At 38.8% G+C, this 18,302-nt stretch overlaps 1 pseudogene; it reads right to left on the reverse strand.

Moving 5' to 3' along the window:
• LOC120199263 overlaps positions 1-14,810 on the reverse strand; it is a 30,158-nt pseudogene extending 15,348 nt beyond the window's left edge.
• Positions 14,811-18,302: the final 3,492 nt, after the last annotated feature.

Raw genomic sequence — 18,302 nt, forward strand, 5'->3', positions numbered from 1 at the left:
AACTTTTCAAGGGCTTCATATTTATGGCGCATAAGATAAATATACCCATACCGACTGAAGTCATCGGTAAAAGTAATGAAGTAATGGAATCCACCTCTGGCTTTTGTATTCATTGGTCCACATACATCACTATGTATTAACCCCAATAGATCACTTGCTTGCTCACCTTTACTATTAAAGGAGCTTTAGTCATTTTTCCCAACAAGCAAGATTTGCATACATCATATGGTTCGAAAACAAAAGAATCTAAGAATCCATCTTTATGGAGTTTTGATATGCGTTTCTCACTTATATGGCCTAAACGACAATGTCAAAGATAAGTTTGATTCGAGTCATTTATTTTTGATCTCTTAGTATTTATGTTATAAATGGTGTTTTATTGATCCAAAATATAGAGATCATTAACCAATTGTGTCGAACCATAAAAAACACTATCGAGATAAAAAGAACAACAATTATTCTTAATAATAATCTCAAAACCAATCTTGTCCAGACAAGAAATAGAAATAATGTTCTTAGTCAAACTAGGAACATAATAACAATCCTCTAAATTTAAATCAAGTCCACTAGGCAAAGATAAAACATGTCCCTATAGCTAATGTAGCAACTCTTGCTCCATTTCCCACTCGTATGTCCACATCTCCTTTAGCCAGATTCCTTCTCTTTTGCAATCTCTGTACAGAAGTACAAATATGAGAACCATAATTGGTATCTAATACCCAAGAAGTAGATGTTGACAAATTAACATCAATAACATAAATACCTGAAACAAACATTCTGTTTGCTTTTGCCTTCATGACCTCTTCAAGGTAAATAGGGCAGTTTCTCTTCCAATGTTCGATCTTATCGTAATGGAAACATTTTCCTTCTTTGCTAACTCCTTCTTTGGGTTTCAATGCATTTTTCCCTTTTGGCTTGGTCTTACCATTTCCCTTAGACTTTGTCACTACCTTTTTCTTTCCCTTTCCTTTGTCCTTGTGAACCATTAGAATGGGCTTAGGTCCAACCTTTTTCATATTACTTTCAGCAGTTCGTAACATGCCAAGTAACTGTGGCAAAGTCTTGTTAATTTCATTCATGTTGAAATTAAGGACAAATTGGCTAAAACTATCTGGCAACGATTGCAGGATAACATCGGTAGACAATTCATCTTTAAGAGGAAATCCCAGTTTTTCCAACGTTTGGATGTAGCCTATCATCTTGCTGACATGAGCTCCTACAGGAGTTCCCTCTGCCAGTTTGCATTGAAATAGAGCTTTAGAGGTCTCATATCTCTCTTGACGTGCTTGTCCTTCATATATTTCTTTGAGATTTTGAATCATCTCATATGCAACCATGTCCTCATGTTGCTTCTGAAGCTCAGGAGTCATGGTAGCAAGCATTAGACATCCAACATCTAACATATCATCCATATGTTTCTTGAATTTGACTTTGTCAGCTTTTGAAGCATTAGTTGCCGGTTCATCAAGAACAGGTTCCTCAATGACATATTCCTTCATTTCCTGTTTGAGAACAATTATCAAATTATAAAACCAGTCAAGGAAGTTTATTCCATTAAGTTTATCCTTCTCAAGGAGTGATCGCAGTATTAAATCTACAACAATTGAAATATTAAAGTAAGTGAATTTACCGAATTAAAATTTATAAATAGGACTTTATTTACAAATTACTCCCACTATTTTATTCAAAATTAAAAATCCTCTTTGTTTTAATTTCGGAAAGATTCAACGAAAATTTTTCTAGTGGGTGAGGATCCATAATACATCAATTTCCTAAATCAGCTTTGGCTTTTCTTTTAGGATAATGATTATTTAGGTAAGTTACACTTTACTAGTTACATCTTATGTAACTCCTCATTTTGGTGAACAACTTTTGTTCAAGTTATCTCATGACTTATCCAGATATTTAACCTATAGGTTTCTAATCCTATTAGAATAACCTAGCTAAGTTATTACCAATATTTCAACCAGTGAATATCACTTGCTTATTCTTTGCATTTAACCAAGATAGATTTATATGCCAATGCTTTGGCAAAGCCCACACAATATCGATTAAAGCCTTAACGAGGGTATATATTGGACTGTTAAGTTAACTTAGATTATAAAGAGGGATTTGCGTAATTATCTCATCATTATTCGTTTTAATATTAGGCCCTTATTGATCTCATCAATATTTATTCTTATTTTATCATTTGATGCATTGCATACATAACAAATATATCAATAAATAAGATGCAATGGTTATAGCCCAAAATAATGACTAAGGTGGCCCATCCCAAGCCAATGGGAGAACCACGAACCTTAAAGCCTAAGACTGCCCTCTAGGCATCTTCTCGCCATTCTTCTGCTCCTTGTGAATCTTCATAGGTTTAGAACTTTAAAAGAAACTCATTTTACATACGAGGGAGTAAGATGAGAAGAGAAATAGAACATAGATATAGAAAGGCACGGCTCGCAGACCGTATTTCAAAATAAACCATTGTAAATTGAACAAGGGCTATAACCATGCATATCAAATACCATTGTTTCACTGCCAAACGCGATCTGCTATCTCACTCCCACAGATCATCCAACAACAAATCGATTGAAAAACATATTAACAAATTAACATATTAATCGTTGTGGTTATTGATTTGATCAATGATATCAGCATATTTACCGAAATCGATAAAACTAGAACATGCATCTCATACATATCGCATCAACCAAAAATTTAATCCAATTTCATATCGTACAAGTGGCTCTGATGCCACTGTTAGGACCGTCGTCGCACCCCATGGCGCAGCGGAAACAAAATTCGACGGTCTCACCAGCGATCCAAGTACGAAAAACCAAAATCGCGAGGAAGTTATGGGAATACTTACAGCGGGTTCCTTGAAAACAGCAAGAACGGTAGTGAATACTGGTGGTGTAGATCGATTCGAATCGAAAGCCTCTATGAAATCACGTCTCGGCCTCTACTCAGTTCACCCGATTGAGAGCAATATTTGTTTTCCCCAAAACTATTTTGAGAGAAAACGGCTGAACGGTTTGTGTGTGTGTTGCAAAAACGGTTGCTAGACCTAACACACCCTTTTATATCCATTACCCTAACATCTTAGGGGTTTTAAAGTTGTTTTGAATTAATAAATAAAATATTATTTATTAATTCAACTTAAATATACATTAAAGACTTATAATCAGAATTATAATCTTTAATGTTTACTTAAAACATTTATTTAATTATTCCGAATTATATATATATATCAATTAAAAGAGTTGTAATATAAATTACATTCTTTTAATGCTTACTTAATATATTGGATAATTAAATTCATATGTATATCAAATATACATATCTTAACTTTAGATATATTTTAGTAACGTACAACAAATTGTACATCTTTGCTCATTTCAATCCTAGGGTGTGACCCTGTAGGTTCTTATAACGTTAGTAGTAATTATTAGAACAATTCTAAAATTACATACAATGAGTAACATCTAGCAATATATCATTGTCACCTAAGTTACAAGAAAATATGATTCGACATATCATCTTGGTGATTAACTCTTTTATGTTTTACATCCTTATGTCCTTTATATCTAGAATAGGCACAAGTCTTGGAATAGTCACACTTGTATAGCACATCTATTGTTTCTTCATATCTAGAGTAGACTTTAATTAAAGAATAGTTTGTGATATCTCATATCAACTTATTCGAGCATGGCCATGAGTTTCTAGTCTCACTCAATCAAGTGGTCTGTGATATATTTCCTATTATATAGGAAGGAGAAATCCTATCTTAATCATACACACCCACTACATATATATATTCAATAACAGCGGTCATGAAGAAGAATGTCAACGTTCAACCAAAGGGGAAGCAGCGGTCAAGGTAGAAAACGAAATGTTAAATAGCTTGGGTTCGATTGGTGGAGGGACAACTGCTTATTGCAAATGCCCACCACGGTGAAAAGGGGTATTGGTGTTGGATTGGAGTCGCTTGGAACCTCTACGAACACCAAAGCAGTAAATCAACGACGGCTGTGGATAACCGATGGTAAAGAATCACCATTCCCCTGGTGCGTGCTCTGACCATGGTGATGTTTGAGAGTAGAAGCGACGGTGCGAGCGATGTAGAATCGGTACAAGTCGGACCGATATTGAGGTTGAACAATGGGCAGCGGGAGTGGAAGGATGAAGCCAGTTTGGGTGAAAACAAAATAAAAAAGAAGGAAATAGGGTGAGCCGAGCAGAAGAAAAGAATGAAAAGTTGGGGAGTTTGAATTAGGTCAAGTGGGAGGAAAAAATAATGGATAAGAGTTTGAGTTAGAAAAGGATTGAAAATAAGTACGGGTCCCATAGTGTTGATTGGTCGGCCAAAAAGGTTAGCAAGGTGTTTGAATCGTAGGAAAAAATGTATAAAAGTGTGGGCGGCAGAAAATATTTGTGTAATGCTAACCTGTGCCGGCCTAGAGTGGGGTTTTCTATTGCGCATCGTTTAATGAAACGGTGTGTATGATAAATGGGAGTTTGTTTATTTGCTGACCGCGCGTCCTGCTATCCTTATAGACAAAACATACACACTACTCGAATGAAAATACACGATCTGACTCCATTTAAGTTTGATCAAAAATATTAGGTACCTGAAAATTCAAGAAAAAAAATAATAAATACTAAATAAAAATAAATAAATTAAAATCAAAATAAATCTAATAAACAAAAAAATAAAGTAGGTTATCTCCTATTAAAGTTCTGAGCTCGACGACTTGATTCAGACTATAAGTTCCGCAAGAGACATTTTCATTTCATACGCTTTTTCCAATTAAGAAATTCCTTATGAGAAATTTTGTGATCATAGAATTTGTTCCTCTTATCCTTCTAGATTCTATCATTCTCATAGGCTTTTCTTCGGATCTTTTTCACCTTTAGAAGTTTTTTCAAAATAGATAAATTATCTCCTTACCCAAAAATATGTTCTTTAAATGTTCCGAAAGTGATTTTAATTCCAACTTTGATGCCTGCAAAATAGATAGAAAAAATTTAGATTAAGAAGGAATCAAATTTAAATGTTTACTTAGCTCTTTGCTAGATTATCGTAAGTCCACACTATAAGCGACATTCACTTTTGTTGCCTTATCAGTTCTAACATTCCTGTACAACTCATCAAAAAATTATGTTCAACATATTCATCCACAGAAGACTCAATTGTATCGACAAAGCTAACATTAGCCATAGAGTTAGGATGCTTCATTTCTTTGTAAACGTCGAATTTTACTACTTCATCATCAAACTACATGGTAAGAGTTATGTTTCTAACGTCGATTTTAGATTGAACCATGCTTAGAAATGGTCTTATGAGTAGAATTTTAGAAGATTTATTGGAATGGTCATATTTCATGTTATTGACGTAAAAATCCACCATAAAAATCAAATCTTTTACCTTTACAAATAGATTTTCAAGAACTCCTTCGAGATACACCATAGACCTATTGGCGAGCTATATCGTCACACTTGTTTCCTTCAAAGGCTCAACACTTAGTATAAATCAAAAGAGGCATAACATTTATAGATGATCACAAATCACACATGTGTTATTTTATACCTACCTTGCCAATTTTATAAGGAATAGCAAACATACCTTGGTCCTTGTACTTAGGTGAAATTTTATGTTGAATGACAATATAAATGTTTTCACATAAGTTTACCTTTTCGTTCTAGGTAAGCTTTCTTTTTTCGTGCAAAGATCCTTCAAAAATTTGGCATACCATGGAACTTTTTTTATAACATCAAGGAGGGGTATGTTTATCTCAACCTTTCGAAAAACATCAAGTATCTCCTTCTCCTTGACTTGTTTGTGACGTTTAACCAATCTTGCCAAAAATGGAGGTGGAACGGTATAAGGCGATCGAGTAGGGGTTTCTATATGAGTTTTTGGTTCTTTCTTCTTCTTCTAGGACTTTGCGCCTACCTTATCTATATCAATTTCGACAACAGTGCCACTTCAAAGGGTGATGGAACTAACGTTTTCCCTCAGATTTAGCTTAGTCTACGATGGCAGCTTCCCCTGGGCCTCCAATCGACTCACAACTTGTGCTAGTTTGCTCTTTTCCTTGTCAATCTCTTGAAAGTGAGCTTCAGTCCTATTCTTAAATTTCTCCTAGGATATCACCAAATGTTCAATAATCGACTCTAATGATGATTTTTGTGGTTGATATTACTGAAGAGGTGATCTCATTTTATAGGATTGATTTAGTTTGGAATTTGGTCTATAATTGAAATTCGGATGATCTCTCCACCCCGGATTATAGGTGTTGGCATGAGGGTTATATGGCCTTTGGAGAGGTCTCAAAAAATTTCCTTCAACATCCACGTGGGCTATAGTATCTTCTTGAAACTTCATACAATAGTCCATAAGATGATCTGACATCATGCAAATTCCACATAATCTAGTTGGTCACGTTTTACCTTCAATAAGATATTAAACCATATTAGTTAATTTATCAATTTTGTCTTCTAAGGAGTGAGTATTTATCTCGTTAACTCGTTGAGTGAGTTCACTGAGTAGGCAAAAAATCTGAGAATTTGTGACCATAGCTAAAATTAGATTTCTAGCCGTAGCAAGAGTCATGTTAACAAGAGATCCTTACTCACTGCGTCAATCATCTTCATCTCTATATGAAGCAAGCCTTTATAGAAATACTGGAGAAGAGTCTATTAGGTTAAACCGTGCTATGGACAGCTAGCGTAGAGCTTGGTTGTAAAATGCGGGATGCGCTCTGATGCGTTTAGTGTCCCGGGAGCTGAGCGCATCACGAACCTGATGCGCCAATTTTCACCAAAAAAATATTTTGAACTAATTTTATACCTTGTAAATACTTATATATCAAATATACTTCAATTAATACCAAAAGTAGTTTAATAGTACTTCATAAATGTTGAATAACATAATAGACAAGTACGCGTAGGAAAATCAAAACAACCAAAAGACAAATCAACTCTAATTCATTTTGTATTTTGTTTAAATAGTGGTCAAAATCCCATCAATATATATAAAATATAAGGGTAAATTATGTAATTTTTTTAATTTTTTAGAAAATAACAGTTAAAATAATATTTAGAAAAAAATATTTTTATACATGAAATAAAGATATATTATTCGAGTTGTATTTTTCAAAAGACATATTTAGTATAATGTATCTTGCTGATGTGATAAAATGTTCAAGCAAAGTTTTTAATATTGTAGTGGTCATTAAAAAATAAATTAAAAGAAAAAATTAAAAAATATATTAATATTAGGGTAAATTACATATTTAGAACCTAAAATATTTGTTTCATTTTAGTATTATGCCTTTAAAAATTTAACACATTTAGTACCTAAACTATTAGTTTTGGACGTTTTAATACTTAAACTTTCAAAAAGAATTTCAAAATTTAACGTTAAATTTTAAACGGAGTATTAAATGAAATAAAAACTAAACTCTAGATATGATTTTAAAAAAATTAAAAATTTAAGTACTAAAATAGACCAAAACTTATAGTTAATTACTAAACGTGTAGTTTACCCTTAATATTATACAGATATTTGTACCAATACGAACACAACAAGAACATAAAAGGATATTTTTGTAAATCTCGAAGCGAATCATATCATCAACCGATGTAATATTCGTCTCTTATGCTTCACCATTTTCAATATTCGCAGCCAACTTTGTTCGGTATTCCTATTCTACCCCTGAACATTTCCATTTTCTTCTACCTCCAGGAAAGCATATCATCCCTGACCAATCATCTATGACAAAGCACAATCTTTGGATCTTCTCTTTCTCAATAAAAAAAGGACATGTTTTCTCTATCAAGAAACCCCATTGTATCTCTCAGAACTTTCCTTTTCCTTGAGGCACTTCGAACCCTATTTTGGTTTTCTAGAGTGAGCTATCTTCACAACCCAAATGTCAAAATATGTTCCTTTTTTGGAATTTCCATGAAAGATTTGCTTTTTCACCTTCAAAGATCTGTTTTTTAACAATGAAATATTCAACTCGACTTAACTTAGTGGTGTTCCAACTCACACCAACTCGAACCAGGTCAGGGTTTTATCTGTATTTGTTGATGCTAATCTTTAGCTCACACCAAATCATAATCGCATCAGACCGCATTATGTATCCCCTACCGCATTAGGCTTCCAGATGCGCTTTGACCATCGCAACGGCTGCATCACGCATCATGCACGCCTGATGTGCACTTTTTTAAACCCAGGCGCAAAGATTGTAAATCATTCTCAATAGTCATATAATGACTCATTGTCTTTTTGATGAACTCCTAAGATTTTTTTCTTTAATTCACTCACTTTCACCACAGGAAAAAACCTATCAAGAAACGATTGAGTCATATTAGTCCATATAGTAAGGAAAATAGGCGATAAATAAAATAACCAATTCTTATCCAAATTGACTAATAAAAAAGGGAAATGCAAAGTTTAATCTGATCCTAAAGTACTCCCTGTGGTTTCATGGTTGAGTAAACCATGTGAAATTTTGTGAGATGCTTGTACGGGTTTTTATTTGGCAAACCATGAAAGGTCGATATAAGATAGATTAGTCTCATCTTAAGTTTGAATGGATTTTTTCCATTCGGAAATGCGATGCATATCGACTATTGTACGATAGGTGTCGCAGTTAGTTCTTGGATTTTTTATCAGCCACTGGAACTTGTCCTTCTTATGCGAATTGTGTTTTGGCATCAAAGATAACTTCCATATCTAGTTATGGTTGTTGTTGTCGTCATTGTTGTCTCATTTCCTGAAATGTCTTTCCACGTATGTTCTTAGAAAGTGCTTTGATCTCAGGTTCTTAATATGCTAAATCCATTATAAATCTCCTAGTAATAAATCAAAAAAAATTATATTAGTAACTTTACTGAAGTCTCTGGCAACGAAAACAATTTGAAAAGCATCATAATTGTTAAATAAATATTCCTTATTCTCAAATAAAATAAATAAAATAAAATATAGTAAAGAGAGAAGATGGGTCGATTCGCAGGGACTAAGAAGCTTCCAATGTTGAATTGTTCTGATCTTATTTGAAAAGAAAAAATAAAGAAGACAGGGGTGATGAAATCAAAAGAAAAAGAAAACAAGATTTGAAAGATGATGAAAAAGAAATAAAAATAAGGTAAATCTTTGAAAGAAAATTAATAAGATGAAAATAGCATCAAGCCGGCGGAAGAAGTTAATCGGCACCGGTGGCAATCGGTAGTGAAATCTCGGGTGTCTCATCGCATAGAACCCTGCCAAGGTTGCTATCACCTGAAATGATGTCACGAACAACACAATGGCAGGTACGAGGCAGAATGTAATAAAGATGGCAGTAGCACGAGGGTCTCACCAGCTTAGCAGTGCTTGAAATCGCTCCCCCTGCGTTGCAATATCGCCTATCACAGTCTGAATTCTACCGGCCACACTCCTCAACCGGTCATACCTCATTTTGACCAGCTCTGGACTCTTGCTTGTTGGAAAAGTATCGAATTCCTCGTCAAGCTCATCAGGGTGCACTGCTTCAGCTTGGGAAATCTTTGTGTTCATGTGAGGAGGATACCTTGGCCGATACCGGTAGTTCCACACCCCTATCATAAACATGTAAAGAAAAACTGTAGGCAATATCAGTTCGGGGAGGCAAGCAAGCATTAGAAAGAGCACATGAACCAGAATTGTTGTGATGGGATTCTTCCACATGCAGATATCTCCAAACCACTTCCCGACAGCAAACAATACGGAGAATATTGTCATTAGTCGGAAGAAATTTGCTTTGCTTTTACGCATGCTCCAAAGGTACGAGTCCACATCTGTTGACGAAAACGGGTAAAGAAAAATAAAAGAACACGAGAATTTTACGAGGTTCGGCAATGTGCTTACGTCTTCGGTGCCTAGGCGGCGCTAGAAGTTTTATTCAATGATATTTTAGGTCTAGGTTACATCTCTATTTATAATAGAAAACACTGGTACATAATTACAAAATCAACCCTGTACCGTACCGCGGGGCTACGCCCCCGCACCCCCAACCCACATAATTCGTAACCCCACAACGAGACTTTCTTTGTAAGGAGAGTTGATGTTCGCTTCGCTCACTCCGCTCCATCTTCTGTCCTCTTTACTGGTATATTTATGAGCCATACGTAACAAATCTCCACCTTGGCAAATATCATGCCCCTTGGAAACTTCAATATGGGTTGGGTTACCTTGCTTCTTTAACAACTCGAAACATTCAACAAGTCCAAGCAATGCTTGAACTTGTCTGTCGTAACTGGCCTGGTGAACATATCAGCGGCATTCTCATCAGTATGTACCTTCTGAAACAAAACCTCTCCAGATGCAACCAACTCTCTGATCTTGTGGAACCTTACATCAATATGTTTAGTTTTAGCACGATACACCTGATTCTTAGCCAAGTGAATAGCACTTTGATTATCACAAAGCAACTGAACTCCACCTTGTTGAACACCCAACTCCTTCACTAAACCAGTAAGCCATAAAGCTTCTTTTGTAGCTTCAGCCGCTGCCATGTACTCAGCTTCAGTTGTAGATAGAGCCACAACAGATTGAACAATAGACTTCCAACAAATAGGCCCTCCACCAAGAGTAAAGACATACCCTGTCGTAGATCTTCTATTATCCAAGTCACCTGCATAGTCTGAATCCATATATCCTACAACCAAAGGATTATCCCGCTGACTCCCAAAAACAATTTCATGTCCCACAGTACCCTTTAAGTACCGAAAGATCCACTTGACTACTTCCCAATGTTGCTTACCAGGTTTAGACATGTATTTACAAACTTGATTAACAGCATGAGCTAAATCAGGACGAGTACATACCATCGCATACATCAAGCAGCCAACAGTATTAGAATACGGAACCTTTGCCATATCTTCAGCTTCCTTATCTGTCTTAGGGCACTGTTCTGATGAGAGCTTAAAGTGATTCACCAATGGAGTGCTAACTGGTTTCGCGCTGCTCATCGCAAACCTTTCTAGCATTTTCTCAACATAACCCCGTTGAGATAGCCGTAGTTTCCTTGAGTCTCTGTCCCTGCAAATTTCCATTCCAAGAATTTTCTTTGCAGCACCTAAATCTTTTATATCAAATTCCTGACTCAATAAAGTTTTCAAATTGATAACATCATCCATGTTCTTCGCAGCAATCAACATATCATCAACATACAGTAATAGAAAAATAAAAGAACCATCATCAAGGCTCTTAACATAGACACAACAATCATACTCACATCGGTTGTAGCCAATCTTGATCATATAGGAGTCAAACCGTTTATATCACTGTCTCGGAGACTGTTTCAACCCGTACAAAGATTTCTTCAATCTGCAAACTAAATGCTCGTTTCTAGGTTGAGTGAAACCTTCAGGTTGCCGCATGTAGACCTGCTCCTCTAAATCACCATGCAAAAAAGCAGTTTTAACATCCATCTGCTCTAAATACAAATCCCAACTAGCCACCAATGCAAGTACTGCTCAGATTGAAGTGTGCCTGACCACAGGAGAAAAGATTTCATCATAATCAACTCCTTTCTGCTGTGAAAAACCCTTCGCTACCAAACGAGCCTTGAACTTCTCCCCCTCTTTTTCTGTTACTGCTGGTTTCTTCTTATACACCCATTTGCAACCAATCGGCTTCTTACCCTCAGGAAGGGGAACTAACTCCCATGTGCGATTGTGATTCAAAGACTCCATCTCCTTAACCATGGCTGCCATCCACTTGTCGTTTTCCTGACTAGTAACGGCATCATGAAAAGTAACCGGATCATCACTGCTAACAATAAGTGCAAAAGATACCAAGTCTTCAAAACCCAATCTGTTCGGAGGCTTTATATTCGTCCGTCTCACCCTGTCTCTGGAGAGACTATAATCCTGCAAATCATTAGTAGTGGAACCACCAGAAGTCGGTTAAGAAGTTTCTGGTTTCTCAACTGGAAACTGCTCGAAATCCACCACTGTCGTGTCTTGCTTCTGCTGTAACATGGACTGTTCATCAAAAACGACATCTCTACTAATCACAACTTTCTTCGCAACTAGATCCCAGAACTTGAATCCTTTGACACCTTTCTTGTAACCCAGAAAAATGCACTCCTTCGATTTTGCATCAAGTTTGGATCTCTCATCAGCAGGTGCATGCACATAAGCAGGACAACCAAAAATCCGTAAGTTATCAAAACTAACATCATGACCAGTCCATACCTCTTCTGCAACTTTCCTAGCCAGCGATGCCCTTGGTGATCTGTTGATAAGGTAGCACGCCATGTTAACAACCTCAGCCCAGAAGTGTTTGGGAAGCCCCGTATTCAACCGCAAACATCTGGCTCTTTCATTCAATGACCTATTCATTCGTTCCGCAACACCATTCTGTTGTGGTATCTTGCGCACTGTAAAATGCCTCTGAATCCCATGCTCCTTACAGAATTGTAGGAACTGTGAATCTGTGTACTCCGTACCATTGTCAGACCGCAAACACTTGATTTTTCGTCCTGTTTGGTTTTCTACCTCAGCTTTCCACAGCTTGAACTTCTCAAAAACTTGAGATTTCTGTTTCAAAAAATACACCCAAACTTTCCGTAAAAAATCATCAATAAAAGTAACATAGTACCTAGATCCACCCAAAGACGATGTCGTGGAAGGCCCCCATACATCAGAATGCACATAATCAAGAATCCCTTGAGTTGTGTGCTTCGCAGTCTTAAAACGGACTTTAGTCTGTTTACCAAGAACACAATACTTGCAAAAATCGAGCTTACAGCTTTTGACACCATGCAACAAGTTTCTCTTGTGTAATTCTGCCATACCACGTTCACTAAGATGAGCAAGGCGCATATGCCACAATTTTGTCGTATCATCACAGGACTCAACAGAGTGAACTCCACTTGTAACGGTACTCCCTAACAATCTGTAGATATTCCCTGCAGTCATCTTGCCTTTCATCACAGTCAATGCTCCTTTAACAATCCGAATGGTTTCCCTATCCTCGTCAGCCTTAGGGATAAAACCATTCTTGTGCAAAGTGCCCAAGGAAATCAAATTCTTCTTCAAGTCTGGGATATGTCGAACACCACTCAACGTCCGAACGGAGCCATCGTGCATCTTAATTCTGACATCGCCAATACCAACAATATTGCAACATCGATCATCACCCAAATAAACAGAACCAGAATTAACCAATCTGTATGTCGAAAAACATTCCCTATTTGACGTGATGTGATAAGAACATCCAGAATCAAGAATCCAAGCATCCGTCAATTGTGTCGTTGAAATAGAAAGCATATCACCCTCACTGCAATCAGAATTATCATCCTCGATCACGTTCACAGACTTGGATGAGCCATCACGCTTCTCATCAGTATGCTTTTTCAACTTCGGACAGTCTCGCTTCATATGTCCAACCTCCTTGCACTTGTAACAGTGAATCGTCTTTTTATCCCTGGATTTGGATCTGGAATTCTGCTTCCCGGACCCTGCCTTCTCTGGCTTCCGTCCACGATCTCGATTACCCTTGACATATAAGCTATCGGCTTGAGAGCTTTCCCCTGCATTCTGCTTCCGCTGGTTGTGAGCCAACAAGGCTGCAGTAATCTCCTCAACGTTGATAGTCTCTTTCCCATATGTAAGAGTAGTCACCATGTGTTCGTAAGAGGGAGGCAACGAACACAACAGAATCATCGCTCTGTCTTCATCCTCAATTTTCACATCAAGCCGAGCCAGATCAGAAACGATTTGATTGAAGACATTCACGTGTTGCGCCAAATCGTGATCGTCCTGCATCTTCAGCCCATACACCCGCTGCTTCAGATACAGTTTTTTCGTTAAGGATTTGGACATAAACTGACTTTCCAACTTCCTCCAAATTTCGTCTGGAGACGATAGATGCATGACATGATACATGACCTCGTCTGCCAAACATAATTGTATGGTTCCTGCCGCTCGCTGTTGCAATTCTTCCCAATCTTCCTCATCCATCGACGCCGGCTTTGAAGGTCGCAAAGCCTTCAAGATCCCTTGCTGGGCCAATAGATCCTTCACCCTCGTTTGCCATAATCCGAAGTTACCCTGACCATCGAATTTCGCGACTTCAAATTTTGCTCCTGACATCTGATACCAATTGTTGACGAAAACAGGTAAAGAAAAACAAAAGAACACGAGAATTTTACGAGGTTCGGCAATGTGCTTACGTCCTCAGTGCCTAGGCGGCGCTAGAAGTTTTATTCAATGATATTTTAGGTCTAGGTTATATCTCTATTTATAATAGAAAACCCTGGTACATAATTACAAAATCAACCCTGTACCAAACCGCGGGGGCTACGCCCCCGCACCCCCAACCCACATAATTTGTAACCCCACAACGAGACTTTCTTTGTAAGGACAGTTGATGTTCGCTCACTCCGCTCCATCTCCTGCCCTCTTTACTGGTATATTTATGAGCCATACCTAACAACATCGGACATACACTCAATTACCTCCTTCCGAAGTGGAGGCTCTGCTCGGCCTAAACGTGCTGCCATTATATTGACAGCTTGGTGGCGGAGCATGTCAAGCTGCATCACACTGAATGGCCTTACGTAGTGCATTTTGGGTAATAGTGCTTTAGAATATTGGTACAACAGGTTTACAAAAGATGTACATGTAAACCGTATTGCTAAATGCAACTCTCCCATCTTCTTAATTCCAGTAGGATGAAGAACCAACAAAGGATAAGAATGCGTGTACACGTGACCTGCTTCCAATGTGGAGATACGAATCCTAACTTTCCCGATCTTCATGTCCTTGTTTCCATTAGAACCCTTTTCTCCAAGCTGGCTGTTGTCAAATACACCGACGGTGAGCTGGTCGATTGGTCGACTATTGTGATCGCTCCTGATCACTGGTCTCCTGTTTTGCTGTTTTTCAACAGCAAGTGCACGCTGGTATGCTTCCGAAACACTCCACAATGAATGAAGGCTGAGGACATCTTGCAAGGGCTGGCGTAAACCCCCCAAATATCGCGCCACCATCTGCTCCTCCGTCTCAGATAAATCGTTCCGGGCGACCAATTGGTAAAACTCCTCCGTGTAATCATCGACTGATCGCGCGCCCTGCCTCAACGCATGAAGTCGCTGAAATAAGGTTTGCGTGTAGCCGAAGGGAAGGAAGTGGCCCTTCATCTTCTTTTTCATCTTCTCCCAATCAGTGATCTTGGCTTTGCCCTGTCTTTCTCGTGAACGTAGTAACTGTTCCCACCACGCAGATGCTCTGCCCTTGAGTTTGATGGCGATCAGTTTCACTTTCACACGATCGGGGACTTCCTTATATTCAAAAATACGCTCCACTTCATTAATCCAATCCACGAATCCCTCGGCCTGTAATGTACCAGAAAACTCAGGGAGATCGACCCGAAAACCGAGGTCTCCATGACGCTCCTCCCGACCACGGTGCTCCCGGAATCCTGCGCCCCGGAATCCTGCGCGATTGTGATATGGGTTTTCGAAAGTGGAATTGGTATCGTGATCAGAGGCCTCACGATCCTCGAAATCCTGCGCCGCCAGGCGCTGGGTTAATTCTGCGACTTGCCTCTGCAAATCCGCAATCATCACATCCTGAACGCTACGATCACGGCATTGGGCTTCCTCATTCGGAACCTGTTCACGACGACCACGACCTCCAGCCATTGAAACTAATGAAATTTCCCAAGAAGATGTTGAAGCTCTGATACCAACTGACGCCAGACAGAATAGTGATTATCCTGTAGGCTAGTTCCGACAGACGATTCACAAGAGAAAATTTGCCCAAAAACCAGAGAAAAAAAAGTCTCTAGGGTTTAATAAAATATTATAAAAGCAAAACAATCCCAAAAAGCAGTCCACAAGCCGGACTGTTATAGCAAAAAAAATCGTCTTTATTCAAATTTTTCCAAAAATAGCAAAATCCCGAAAATCACTCTAAATTGAAATTCGAAATAAAATAAGCAATCTCCCAAAAATCCGGCCTAAATCAGATTTAAATTGACTTCCTAATTAACAATCGAAATATTACCATAAATAGTAAAAAAAATAACTAAATCTAGTGATTCGGAGGGGAAAACGGCAGAATTTGAGGTTGAAAAAAAGGCCACATCATGCTCTATGTGGAGAGCGTGCGCGTCGAAAAGAGCTTTTCGGATTGGGGTCTTATGCGCGATTCTGACACCTGTAGCCAAAGTTATGGCCAAAAGACTGAAACTCAAAACGACCCCAATGAGGAACATGTCACAATCAATTCCCGCCTTTGCGCTGATCTGCCAACTCATGGTATCTCAGCGCCATCAACGTGCAATCTGACAGCTCAACATCATCTGTCTCGGATCCCCCTGCATCAGTCACCCCAGGTTGGAAAGAACTCGTCCTCGAGTTCAGAGTAGTGTCATCAGGATCCACAAAACAATGACTCAGGTGCTTCACATTAAAGACATCAGAAGTCTTCAAGTGACTGGGAAGTCGCAACCTGTAAGCATTATCATTGATCTTCTGCACGACCTCACAAGGTCCAATCTTCCGATCCTTAAGCTTATTATACTCACCAACAGGAAAACGATCACGAGTTAATACAGCCCAAACAAAATCACCAACATCAAAAAGTACCTGACGACGATGATTGTCGACCCGAGTCTTGTACTTGGTATTGCTCTCATGAATGGTCTGTTTCACCTGCTCATGGATACCCTGAAGATACTTTGCCATCTCATCTGCTTTAGGACTAAAACGTCCTATACGTGGAATAGGGGCTAAGTCCAACACCCCGGATTGGTTCTGACCATAGACAATCTCAAATGGGCTTAAACCTGTGGTTCTGTTTTTTGATCTGTTGTAGGCAAATTCTGCCTGAGGCAATGCCAAATCCCACTGCTTCGGCTTCGTTCCTGCCAAACACCTTAAAAGGTTTCCCAAACTTCGGTTCACCACCTCAGTCTGGCCATCCGTCTGGGGGTGGTAGGCGCTACTGAAATTCAACTGCGTTCCCAGTTTCCCCCACAGGCTCTTCCAGAAATGACTGATGAACTTAGTATCACGATCTGAAGTGATGGATAGAGGAACACCATGTAAACGCACAATCTCCTTGAAATAGAGATGGGCAATCCGGTCATCATCCATAGTCTTTCTGCAAGCTACAAAATGAGCCATCTTGGAAAACCTGTCAACCACAACAAAGATAGAATCAGAGGCCCTTTGGGTGCGGGGTAAGCCTAGTACAAAATCCATGCTGACATCGAACCAAGGAGCTTCAGGAACAGGTAAGGGAGTGTACAATCCCGCATTGGTGAGAACTCCCTTAGACCGCTGGCACACATAACAACGGTCCACATAATGGGCCACATCACTAGTCAACTTGGGCCAATAAAATTCAGAAGAGATAAGGGCCAATGTCTTATCTCGGCCAAAGTGTCCCTCATTATGGAGTTCACTTATAATTTGCTGCCTCAATAAACAATCTGGAATGCACAATTGTAATCCACGAAATAGATATCCATTATGCAAAACAAAGTCATGACGGTGACCCTCAGTTACCTCCTGAAATATCCTTCCAAAGGAAGGATCAGCTGCATACATATCTGTGAACGTCTCAAATCCTGCAACTTTAGTACTCATGGTGGTGAGAAGTAAGGTACGACGGCTCAGGGCATCTGCGACGCGGTTCAAACTCCCTGCTTGGTGCCTCAGCGTAAAAGTGAATTCTTGCAAGTATGTTACCCACTTGGCATGACGTCTACTCAGCTTGTGTTGGCCATTGATGTACTTCAAGGCCTCATGATCGGTAAACAGAATAAACTCCTTCTGTACTAGGTAGTGACGCCAATGCTTCAGGGACTGAACTATGGCATAGAACTCCAGATCATAAGTGGAATAATTTTTCTTTGATCCCGATAGCTTTTCACTGAAAAAAGCAACCAGACGACCTGCCTGACTCAGAACACCACCAATGCCAACGCCAGATACATCACAATTTACCTCGAACACTTTGTCAAAATCTGGAAGTGCCAAAACTGGAGCCTTGGTCATCTTCTGCTTGACCAGTTGAAAACTGGCCTCTGCCTCCTCAGACCACTGGAAATCACGCCCCTTGAGGCACTCTGTGATAGGGGCGATCAAAGTACTGAAATTTCTATTGAATCGACGGTAAAAAGACGCCAAGCCATGGAAACTTCGGATGTCATGTAAGGTTCTTGGTCTGGGCCACTCCAAGACTGCATCTATCTTTGACTGATCTGCATGAACACCATCAGTAGACACAACAAAACCAAGAAAAGTCACAGAAGT

Source organism: Hibiscus syriacus, unplaced genomic scaffold (assembly GCF_006381635.1).
Source record: "Hibiscus syriacus cultivar Baekdansim isolate YM2019G1 unplaced genomic scaffold, ASM638163v2 tig00005406_pilon, whole genome shotgun sequence".
Classification (NCBI taxonomy): Eukaryota; Viridiplantae; Streptophyta; class Magnoliopsida; order Malvales; family Malvaceae; genus Hibiscus; species Hibiscus syriacus.